Source organism: Phyllostomus hastatus, unplaced genomic scaffold (assembly GCF_019186645.2).
Source record: "Phyllostomus hastatus isolate PE091 unplaced genomic scaffold, TTU_PhHast_1.1 phas_scaffold_1066, whole genome shotgun sequence".
Taxonomy (NCBI): Eukaryota; Metazoa; Chordata; class Mammalia; order Chiroptera; family Phyllostomidae; genus Phyllostomus; species Phyllostomus hastatus.
The window spans coordinates 35,034,415-35,046,993 of NW_025334004.1; positions in this window are offsets into that span (position 1 = coordinate 35,034,415).

Below are 12,579 nucleotides of genomic sequence, written 5' to 3' on the forward strand. Positions count from 1 at the left end.
AGGGCATCTGGGGTCTCTCTGGCTGGACTTGGAAGGTCTCGGGCTAAGGGTTCCCCAGGGCAGGGCTCCCCGCTTACCGGTCCGTCTCCCAGGTCCTCTGTCGCGCTGCCCACCTCGGCCGAATGTCCTCGCCGGGCTCCTGGGCTTCCCGCCTTTGGGAGGAGGAGGAGGAGTGAGGGTGACCGAGGCGAGGTTCCTGCCCGGATACCCGCGTGGGAGCAACCCGCCAATCACCGCTGCGATCCCAGTGCCCTGCCCGCCAATGGGCGGCCAGAAAAAGCTAAAAGGGCGGGACGGGGTGGGGGTGGGGCTGAGCCCCGTCGGTTCGGGACTGGCCAGCGGAAGACCCGCCCCGCCCGCGGGGATTGGCTGCTCTGCGTCTCCCGAGCGCCAGTCACACTGCCTGCAGCGAGGACCACCTTGGCGGTTGCCGTGGCTAGTTTTCCAGCGGCTGGTGAGGGACCCGACCCGCGGGAGCTGGGAGCTCCGAGCCCAGGCAGGTCTTTAGGGTGGATGTGGCCCTTCTGCCGCCTGACAAAGTGTCTTTGTTCCCCCATACTGTGGTCGGGACCCCCGACTTTCGTCTAGACCCCTCCCTGCCCTCCCTTGTCAAACCCACTTTCAAAAATAGCTGCATAACCAGCGAGGGCGTGGTCAAGACTGCACTGCATTCTGGGAAACTGTTGTCAGTAAATCCTGACCACGCAATTCCTAGACACAAAAGAAATCCCAGAGGGCTGAAAGACTGAACACATGGAGTAATAAGTATACCAGAAAAGCCATGGGGAGAAGTGGTGATACGAGGAATAGGTTTGTTGAAGTAGCTCTGTCAGGTCTACAAAGGCTTCAGAAATAAGGAGACAAGATATAAGCAAACAGAAATGAAAACAAACAAAACACCCTGAGAAAACCTACAAGTATTTTGCACAAATATAAGGCACCTAATCTGAGGACGGGGGTCCAGGGTCAGTGTAGCTGCCACTGGCTTTCACAGGAAAAAACGGAAATAGGGTTTCGGGCCCTCACCTCATTTTGAGCACAGAAAGATAACTTCATTTCCATGGGTCAGAAATAAGCCAACTAACTGTAATTATTACTGTGAAATTGCATAAAGGGGAACCTCACCAAAGTGGAGTTGGCGGGCTGAGAGGGAGTGCTCCCACGTAGCACCACCCTGGGTCAATTACAGGAAAAAGTGTCAACCACAGGCCCCCCCAGGAAGAAGTACTGGTGCCTCCCAGCAGACACTGACTTCCCAGCAACTCAGCCAGAGAGAAACCGTGGAAGTGCAATGCGACTTACTTCCATGGAAGTCAACCCACAGAAGTTCTTTACATTCGAAGACCACGGTGCACTCAGGAAGACACCAGCCTGCCTCATCTCAAAATCTTTCATGGAATCATAACTTCTGCAGAAATCTGCATACACCTGTTTTATCGGTTCAGCCACAGCAAACTTATAGAAAGATGCACCCCCCAGAGTCATACAAGGATGGCTCCAGCAACATGAAATCACAGATGGCTGGCCTGAAGGCCACATATCCGGGGTTTTGTCAAGGCCCTGGAAAACATGGTAGTTACATTCTCCTGAATAACAACGTCCTTCCTTGGGGTGAAAGGGACCCTAACTTCTTAGTGCTAATTTATTCAGGTTGGCCAGATGGCTCCTGACAAAGAATTTGGACTTTGTATTATCAATAGAACATACAAAAACTATGTAGAATGATCTGCCCACAATAATTAGTAAATGTTTATTAAGTGATGAAATTCACTGTCATGAACATACAGGGTGGGGAAATGTAGGTTTACAGTCGTGAGTGTTCAAAACAGAGAGTTTATTCTTGCATTATTTATTAATCATTGTACAATTTCCCATGCAAACCTACTGCTGCCCTACCCTGCATGTGGTTCTATGTAGAATAAGATGAGCAGCAGTGATGGACCACATCTTATACTTCATATGTTCATACAGATTAGATTTGCAGAATCTATGAGTCAAATTGATTCTGTCTTCTTTTTTAAATGAGAATAAGATTCACTCAGCCGTCACAAGGGCAGTAACTGTGGGGATCAGGACCAGAGTCCTGCCTGTGTGTGAGTGTCCAGGCTTTCTATTTGGGACAGAGGGTGGGAGTGGGCCCTTTTGTTACAGTGCTGCTATGGCTACAGGGCACTGATGAATGGTCATTGTTATTTTCTCCCTGCAGGTGCACCCTGCTCTTCTTTTTCTTCTTCTTTAACAGGACTCAGAGCAGCAGTGACTGGATCCCCCACTCTCACTCACAGGACTCAGCGCTGACATCCCGGCACCCCCAATCTCTCAGGCCTATCCCCTCTACACAGTCCCATGAACCGATGTGACAGGACCCCTGCTCTCTCAGGGGGAGCCCCTCCCCCAATCACAGGGCTCAGATACGAGGTGGTGTCAGGGCTCCATATTCTCTTGGGTGAGACCCCTCCTCACACTCAGAGAACCCAGAGCTGATGGGACAGGTCCCTCTGTGCTGGCAGAGTGGACCTGCTGGCTCTCAGACGCCCACTGCCTGGAAATGCTCTGCTCTGCTGCCATCTAGTGCACATCCTGGGGATGGCACCTATTTACTCAGCAGCTGCTCGGACCGTTTTGCGAAGGACGTTTGGAATCTCTAGGGCACCTCACACCATCCCCAGCTCAGCAGGTCTTACATGCCCATCCTTGTTGGGCCCAAAGCTCACGTGACAGGGCCCACTACTGCCGCTGGGGGGACCTTTCCCCAAACTAATTTGACAAGACCCCTGTTCTCCCAGAGAGGGACCCCTGTCCATAACCACAGAACCCAGAGCTGAAGTGACTCAACCCCTTACTCCGGCAGCTGGGCCCCTTTGCATACTCATAGGCCCCGAGCTGATGTCACGGGACCGCTGCCCTCTCTGGGTGAAACCCCGCCCCAGGCTCCCTGAACCCCCTTAACTGGAGTGGATGCGACACCACCCCTGTTCTCTCTGATGAGACCCCTCCCAGCACTCGGACGATGCAAGCTGTGACCACAGGACCACGCTCTCCCAGGTGGGCTCCCCAGTCACAAACAGGGCCTAGACCTGGTGTCACAGGCCTTGCTGTTCTCTTAGGAGGGACCCCTGGCCGTACCGATAAGACCCTGTGCTGAAGCAACACGGCTCCTCACTCTCTGGTAGGACCGACACCTTCTTACAGCCACAGGAGCAAAAGCTGCAGCTGTCGTGCCCTCTACTGTCTCCAGTGTGACCCGGACCCCATGTCACAGCACCCAGAGCCGAGTGACAGGACCCCCTGCGCTCCCTGGGAGGGACCCTGCACACACTCGGGGGCCCCAGAGCCAAGAGGACGGGAACCGCTCTTCTGCCTGGTGGGACAGTTTTCCAGACTCACAGGGGACAGAGCCTGTGTGATGGGCTCCCTACTCTGTCAGGTGGGAGCCCTTCCCATGTCCACGGGTCTCGGCTGTCATGCAGGACGCCTGTCTTTCCCAGGTCGGGGCCCTCTTCACTGTGACAGGACCCCACTCCTTGCTGGGAGAGGCACCTTCCCACACACTCAGGACCCAGAGTTCAGATGGCAGGGCCCCCTACTTTCTCAGTGAGGGGCTCACCCCACATTCACAGGACCCCAAGGTGATGAGACAGCACCCCCGACTATCCCATGTTGGACCCCCACACACTCTCTGGGACGCTGGCTGATGTCAGAAGACCAGGTGTCCTCTCGGGTGGGGCCTCTCCTCCTGCTCACAACACCCAGTGCTGACTGGGAACCACAGCTTCTTCTTCCTGGCGGGGTTTTCTTCCCGCAATTCTGGGACCCAGGGCTGAAGTGACAACACCCCCAGCTCTCTCTGCAAAGCCCCTGCTCCCACACCCACAGCACATAGGCGATGGGACAGGACCCGTCACACCCACAGGTGGGGATGTTCCCCGAAGTCACAGGGCCGGTGTGGCCGAGCCCTGTGCTCTTGGAGGGGGGCTGTCTTCAGGCTCCCAGGATCCACAGCTGAAGTGACAGGGCCCCTGCTCTCTCAAGTCAGACCCCTCCCCATAGTCACCGGGATCAAAGGTGAAGGGTCAGGACACTTGCATTTCACAGGGAGGGGCCTTTCTCAACCCTCACAGGACACAGGTGTGCAGTGACAGGACACTCCCATCTCTCCTGTAGTCCTCTCCACACTCAAGTGGCCCAGGCCTGAGGTCACAGGACCCTTACACTCTCAGGTGGGAACCCCTCTCCTTGCTTATAAGACCCAGAGCTGACTTGACACGACCTCTTATGCTCTCTGGTGAGGACCCAGAGCTCCTGTTATGGGGGCTCCATCCTCTCTTAGGAAATAGTACTTCTCCCAGCAGTCAGAGGACCCAGGACTGACTTGTCAGGACCCCTTTTTTACACTCTAATACACACCGCCATCTAGTGAGCATTTTTGGAATAGCATCTGAGTTGAGGCCCCAGGAAATGCTACTTTTGTCGCCGCCTTGTGGACATCTTGGGAACAGCACCTTCTTCGTAGCATCTGCTCGTATCATTTTGCAAGGTCACTTTGAAGCCCCTCTGACCCTCGCGCCATCACAGCCTCAGTACATTGTATGTGCCCACGTTTCCGTTCTATGTCTAATGCTGTTCTGCACGTGGGGTTCCTGAGTCTCTCATGCGAGTGAGGTTCCCATGCCTGTGCATATCTCGAAATAGGTTGTTTCATTTGCTGATCTGTGTTATACCTGTTGGATTATTAGACCAGTCCAAAGATTCTTGAGGCTAGAGGAAGGATTGTTTCTACACCACATAAGCAAACAGTCAGATATTTAATAGGAGGTGAATTTGGGGAGTATATGTTTGTAACCATTTACTTAAGTAAGATTTAACAATTTAACTGGAGTAACTTATTCTCAAAACTGAGTGATTATGTCAATGAAGTATGGAACAATGTACTAATTCAGCTCATTAATATGAAACTTCTATGCACAGTTTCAGCAACGGTAATGAAGAGGGACAAAATTTGGCTCTTGGCATGTTAATTTTAAACTAGCTGTTAGGAAAGGGAAGATTGGGAAATTATGTAGGATGGGCATCTCATCTTTTTCTAAGAGGTTTAGTTTCCCAAACTGGGTTTAGGAAGAGAGCTTCAGCACAATCATCTCAGCTTTAGACAGTAAGACTCCTAGCCAGAGCTTGTTGACCCTCTTACCTTACTCCTTGTGTCTTAAAGGTTTTGGAAGACAAAAAATTGCATCACAAGTGGTGAATGTGTGTGTGGCCCTTTTCCCACTGAAGGTGCATGAACATAAGCAACATTTTCGGCCCCTTTGGCTTTGTCACTTCAAGAAAGGTACCAGCACAACTGCAGGGCAACAAAAGGTTTGTGGGGTGTATGGAGATGTTGCTGTGAGTGATGAAATGTGTGAGAAGTGGTTGTGAAGTTTCATGCCAGAGATTTCTCGAGTGCAGTTGCCCCATGGGTAGGCAGACCAGAGGCAGTGGAGAGCCTTGGAGGGGAGACGTTCACTGAGGACAGACCACATAATGGCACATGGGAGACAGGGTACATACTCAGAGGGTTGAAATCGAGCGTCAAGAATTATTTGCACCAGCACAGTGATGTTAATCGCTTTGACATTGGGTTCCACAGAAGTTAAGTGGGGTGCTGGGGACCCCCTTTGACTGCATTTTTACAAGCAGTTTTCCACTGAAGTCTAAGGAAAACATTCCACTTGCATAAAAAATTTTGAGGGGGGATGCACTGTTGATATGCTAGAATAATGTGGAACAGGACAGTTGAGGGAAAGAAAGGAGCCACCACCCGCAGCCCCTGCAAAGGGCTGTCTTCCTCCAAAGGAGGTGATGTTGTGTATGTGGTGGATTCCCAAGGGTGTTCTGCAAGTAGGAGCTCCTAGCAGAAACCCAGCGGGTCACTCCCAGCAGGTACTGCTCCCTGTCAGACCAACTGAAAGCCGCCTATGGGAAATCATTCAGCATTTGTCAGCAGAAGACGCAGGCGGTGCAGGAGCATTTAGTGCAGTCTTTCTGAATTTCTGTAAATGGAGAGGAATTTCCGTTCCCTGGAAGACTGCAGAAGGCACCTGGAAGAGTTCTCTGCTCCGAAATAGAACAGTGTTGTGGGAGGATGGAATGGTGAAGTTGCCTGAACAGTGGGTTAGGGCAGTGGAACGAAGCTGTGAGTACATTGTCCAGTCGTTGTTCAGTCTCATTGTTTGGGGGGAAATGAAAAGTGTGTCTGTCATGGTACCTGATGGTAAAAATTGAACAAAGCTTTCTGCGAAGCTAGTTGGTTGATGTGTTCCAAGTGGTGGTCTTTGCTGCCATCTGGTGGCCATTTTGAGGAATGACGCCTCAGTACAGGTCAGCGGTAGAAGTGGTTGATTCCAGTGGAATATGGGTGACTTTTGATGGCAGTGGTATTTACAAGTGCATTAGAAAACGTCTAAACATCAGCACTGTCCAGTTACCTTGTGACTGGTTTGCAGGTTAAGGGCAAAAGGAGCGATGAGTGCGTTTCATGTGACATTTCTTGAATCTGGCTTTGTAGTGTAATACAGTCAGGCTTTGACGAGTTGCAGGTGTGCCTGAAAATCGTTTGTAATTTGCACTGTCGCAGCTTCCTTAAACAATGAGAAAAGTAAAGTTTATTCAATTTTCTGTACTATGGTGTAAAATACAAAATAAAATACGTAAATAAAATAAAAGTGTCACTGTTTTGTGTATGTGGCCTTAGGGACATGTCTTGGGGCTCTTTTTCTCTTTTTTGTCTGGATGTCTTTTTCTATTTTAGTTTCCTCATATGGGGGCAAAAACTGGTACATTTCCAGTTTCTGTTTCTTACGTGTATTTCTGCGTGAAAATTTCTTTCTCAAGTTTCGGTATGTATTATGTTAAGCATATTTCAGTTAAAGTTATTTTGTATCTGAAACGGTGGTTCATTTTGGAGATTATTTAGGTGTCTGTTTCATAAATACCAAACAACAGAACTTTCCAGTCACCCACTTTTAGTGAATGCCAGCTTAAGTGATATGAGAGCAAAAAACTCACTGTATGTGATTGCAGTGCTGCGATGCTGGTTGAAGCCTGCTGTATACTGGGTTGGCCAAACACTCAGTTCAGTCCCTCACCACCCTCACCTTCACTCTGCCATCATGTGACTCTGGTTCACGTGCTTGTCTTTAACTTTATTTGAAACCCTTTGGTTAAACTGTCCTATCAGCATGTGTTTAAGAAAAACTCAGAACTAATGAGTGTATGGCCATTTTCATATTGGAGATGGATGAATAGAAGTAATACTTTCAGTACATTACACTGTGGCACATCAAGAGGGTTAAAAGGCCAGTTAAATGGAATACAAGATTTGTGGCATGTGGAAGAAGGTGGTGTGATGGATTGAACATGTCAGAAGTGGTTTGTGAAGTTTCTCATTGGAGGTTTCTCATGTGAGGGCTCCCCACCCATTGGATGGACCAGTCACAGTCGATAGCCATGCAGACCAGATTTTCATCAAGGACAGAACCTATTGTGCCACGCAGGAGACAGGTGACATACTCAAAAAACCCAAATCAAGCATCAAAAATAATTTCCACCATCTGGCTGGCGTAGCTCAGTGGATTGAGCACGGGCTGTGAACCAAAGCATCGCAGGTTTGATTCCCAGTCAGGGTACATGCCTGGGTTGCAGGCCACAGCCCCCAGCACCCACACATTGATGTTTCTCTCTTTCTCTTTCTCCCTCCCTTCCCTCTCTAAAAAAATAAAGTAAATTAAAAAAATATTAAAAAAAGAAAATAATTTCCACCAGTATGGTTACATCAATCGCTTTGATGTTTGGGTTCACAGAAGTTAAGGGGGGAGGAAGAGGGATCCCTGCCTGACCACATTTCCACATCAGATTGTCTGCTGATATACAAAGAAATTGTTGTATTTCTAAGACAAACTGTGGAAAGGGGGATGAATCATTGATATTTGACACCAATGTGGATTGGGAGAGACCGTGGGCACATGAAGGGAACCACCAGTAGCCACTCGAAAGTGTGGTCTGCACCCAAAGGAGGTGATGCTGTGGACATGGTGGGATCACTGGGGCGTCCTGTAGTAGGAGCTGCTCACCGGAAACCAGGCAGTTACTTCCACAGTACTGCTCCCCATTGGACCAACGGAACTGTCCCAGGGAAAAAGTCCTGAATTTGTCAGCAGAAGACACGTAACTGGCCATCAGGAGAAGGTGAGAGAGCACGTTTCTCTTTGGTGACCAGGGGAAAACAGCTCCAGCCTGGCTGGGCAGTCCCGATTCGTCTGCAGTGCTCATAAGACGTTGTGTCCTCAGACTGCCAGGTATTTCAGCCTTTCCTAAATTCTCTTAGTGGAGAGAAATTTCTGGTCTGTGGAAGACTGCAAAAGGCACCTGGAAGAGTTCTGTGCCCCCAAAAGATAACAATGTTCTGGGCAGATGGAATGGTGAAGTTGGTCGAACGATAGCAGAGGACAGTGGAAGTAAATGGTGAAACCGCTGTCCAGTCATATTGTTGAGGAAAATGAAAAATGTGCCTGTCATTGCGTCTTACTGGAAAACCCGAAAGAACCTTGTGGCCAAGCCCATACTATAGTATGTGTTTTACGTGTCAGTCTTTGCTGCCATCTTGTGGCCATTTTTAAGAATGACATGATAGTTTAGGTCCACAGGAAAAGTGGTTGATTCCAGGGAAGTATTAACGACTTTTGATGGGAGTGGTATTTACAATTGCATTCGAAAACATCTAAATGTCAGGACTATACAGTTACCTTGTGACTGGTCTCAAGAGTAGTGGCCAGTTGAGGAATAAGCGTGTTTTATGTGACGTTTCTGGCTTATGTGACGGAACTGGCTTTGTAGCATAATACAGGCAGGTTTTTACAAGTGCCAAGTGTGCTTGAAAGTTGTTTGCAATTTGCTTTGTCTGTTGTAGCTTCCTAAAACAATGCAGAGGTAAAACGTTATATATAATGCTGCTACAAGAGATACAAAAAAGCAAAATAAAATATAAGTGCCATCATTGTATGTACCTGCCCTTTGGGACATGTCTATTGGCTCGTTTTTCCACTTTGTCTGGAGTTCGTTTACTATTTTAGGTTTCTCGTATGGGTGCAAAACATGTGCATTTCCAGCTTCTGTTTCTAAGCCTTTCCTAAATTCTTCCACAAGGGTGCGTTCAAGGGTGAAGATTTCTTTCTCAAGTTTTGCTATGAAGCACCTTTACCCTCACTCAGGTCCAGTTATTTTGTAATTCCAATGGCAGTTTATTTCAGAGGTTCTGTAGGAGTTTATTTCAGAAGTTCCAAACAACAGAACTTTCTAGTCATCCATTCTCAGTGAATGCGAGCTTAAGTGATGTGAGGGCAAAAAACATATTGTATAGGATTTCGAGGCTGTGATGCTAGTTGAACCTAGCTCTACATGGGGCTGGTGTAAATGTCAGTTTAGTCCCCCACCCTCTCCCACTCCCACACCCCCACCCCATCCCCTGGCTCTGGTCTCACATACTTGCCTTTATGTCATTCAAAACCATTTTGTTAGAATGCATCGTGACAGCTGTCATACCAGCTTGCATTAAAAAAATCTCGTCACAACTGCAGAATGTGTGTGTGGCCATTTTCACACTGAAAGATGGAAGAACATGAGCAACACTTTCAGCCCCTTAGGCTTTGTCATTTCAAGAAAATGACAAAGTGCAACTGCAAGGCAAAGAAAGATTTGTGGTGTGTATGGTGACATTGCTGTGAGTGATGGAACATGTCACAAGTGTATTTTCAAGTTTAATTCCAGAGATTTGTGGCGTGCAGTTGCCCTACTGGTCTGGCAGACCAGTTGCAGTGGAGAGCCATCAAGGGCCGATGTTACCTGAAGACAGACCATGCTATGGCACATGGGAGATAGGCAACATACTCCAAGGATCCTAATCACGTGTTGGAAATCATTTGCACCAGCACAGTTAGGGTAGTTGCCCTGACGTTTGGGTTCCACTGAAGTGAAGCTGGTAGGAGGGGGGGCATCTTCACCGCATATCCACATGTGGTTCTCTACTGAAACATAAGGAAAACATCTCATTTCCAAAATAAATTGTGAGGGGGGATGAATTATTGATACATTAGAATAATGTGGAGTGGAGGAGATTGAGGGCCAGCAAAGGAATCACCACCAGCCCCCTCCAAAGGGTGGTCTTCATCCGAAAGAGGTGATGTTGCCCTGTGGTGGTTTCTGGAGGGGGTCCTGCAGAAGGCGTTCCTTGTGGAAAGCCAGCAGGTTACTTGCAACAAGTACCGCTCCCCATCAGACCAACTGAAAGCACCGCCTGAGGGAAATGGTCTGAAATTTGTCAGCAGAAGACACATACGCTTCATGATAAGGTGAGAATGCATGTTTTTCTTTGGTGACCAGTGAAAAATGGTTCCAGCCTGGCTGTGAAGTCCCGAGTCATCCACAGTGCTCACCAGACCTGGCACCTTCGCATGGCCAATTACTTTCGGTTTGTCTTGAATTTCACTTATTGTAGAGAAATTTCCATTCCCTGGAAGACTGCAGAAGCCACCTGGAAGAGCTCTCTGCTCCAAAAGATAACAAAGGTGTGGGGCCATGGAATGGTGAAATTACCTGAAAGGTGGCAGAAGGCAGTGGAACAAAAATGGTGACGACCTTGTGCAGTCACCGTGTTTGAGGGAAAATGAAAAGTGTGCCCGTCATCGCATCTCACAGTAAAGAGTGAAGGAACCTTTCAGCCAAGCCATTTGTGGGACATGCGTTCCAAGTGGCGGTCTCTTCTGCCATCTTGTGGCCATGTTTGGGAATGACACCTTAGTTCAGGTCAGCAGGAGAAGTCCTTGATTAGTTATAGTGGAATATCAGTGACTGTTGATTTTTTTTTTTAAAGACTATTTGGAGGTACAAGTCTCAGGTCCCAATGCAAGTGACCAGTTCCTTGGAACCACTTTTTTGTGAGCACATCGTCTGGACCAGATACCGGATTTGGGGGGTGCACCATGGGTTCTTTTCTTTGATTATATCCTTAAATTATTCTTTGTATATATAAAAGATGTTTATTTCTGCATGTTATTTACCACACAATTCACTAAGTTGTGTTATTTATGATAATGGTAGGTTGATATTCATGAGTTCTCAAGGTAAATAAGATATCATGCAATAATAAAATTGCATTAGTTTAGCCGTATAAAGCATGAAAAAATAGAGCTTGGAATAAAGTATGAAGATATGAAGAGTTAAAAAATGTGTTAGTTGTAAGTTCATTAATAATTAAATAAAATAGTGATATGATTCTTAGCATTTTAAATGAGGTCAGGACCTGGAGCAATGGTTTTCTAGAAATCAGACATTTTTTTGTCAGCGAAATCGCGTCCCTTATAGGTTATCTGAGGAACTCACACTATGGCAAAGGTCCACATTTTCAAAGAGGAGAATGTTTGGTGGTGAGTGCTGGAATCTAAATGAGGAAGATTGTGGAGTCTAAGTGATTTTAAGAAACAATTATTGCAGAGCGATTTATGGGCAATGAAAAGGAACAGTGACCCTCAGTGCTGCGGTTTATCACAGCGTGGTTCAGTGTCTGAAGGTGTCATATCTTCCTTGGCTTCTGAGCTTTTGCAGGTGTTTTCTAGCCAAGGACATCCCCCCCCCCCCAGTCTTTGCAACATGGCTGGCATTTTATGTATGTATGTATGTATGTATGTATTTATTTCTGTTGTTGTTCTTTAGCTCTCAGCCTGCAGGCTGCCTGTCCAGAGAGGGGCGTGATTTCAGATCGAGAGTGCAAAGTCACATGCTGTTTGTATTCTAATTGACTCTTCATCGTGCTCCATATAGAGTAGGGTTTCTCATTGCTGTGGATAATTCCTTCTCTTGGGAGATTTTTCCTCTGCATTGTAGGTGCTTATTAGCAATCCTTACCTCTGTTCAGTGCATGCCAGTAACTCCCACCTTAACCCCACCCCAAGGACAACCTGAAAGGTCTCCATAAATGTGCCAAATGTCCCCTTGGGGGGAAAAGTAGACCTGAGGTTGAAAACCACTGATCTTGAAGCTGTGATCATCTTTGGAACCTGAGTGATCTGGCCTTGGTAAGAAGTGTTTTTGACTATCATTCCCTGCAAATTGTTTTCTGACTCCAATTGTGCATTATTTTTGGGTGGTTATTTAGAAGTGTACTTCATAATTTGTAAATATAAGTGTTTTCTAGTTATGTTGTTACTGATTTCTTGATAAATGGCAGTGAGAGCAAGAAATATATATATGTGGACATATAAACATATATGTGTATATATACATTATATATATATATATATATATATATATATATATATATATATATGCAAATTTCAGTCCTTTACAGTGTGTTGGAACTTGCTTTATATCACAGTATGGTCAGTTTTTAAATAAAAATTCCCAGGGTGCTTGGAAAGCATCTGTAATTTGATATTTTGGGGTGTAGTGAAGTATTTATGGACATTGAATGCCATTTGCTTATCATGTAATTGTAAAAATATTTTTTACTATTTTTTTGTGGGCTTTATTGTTTCTGAAACAGAACCT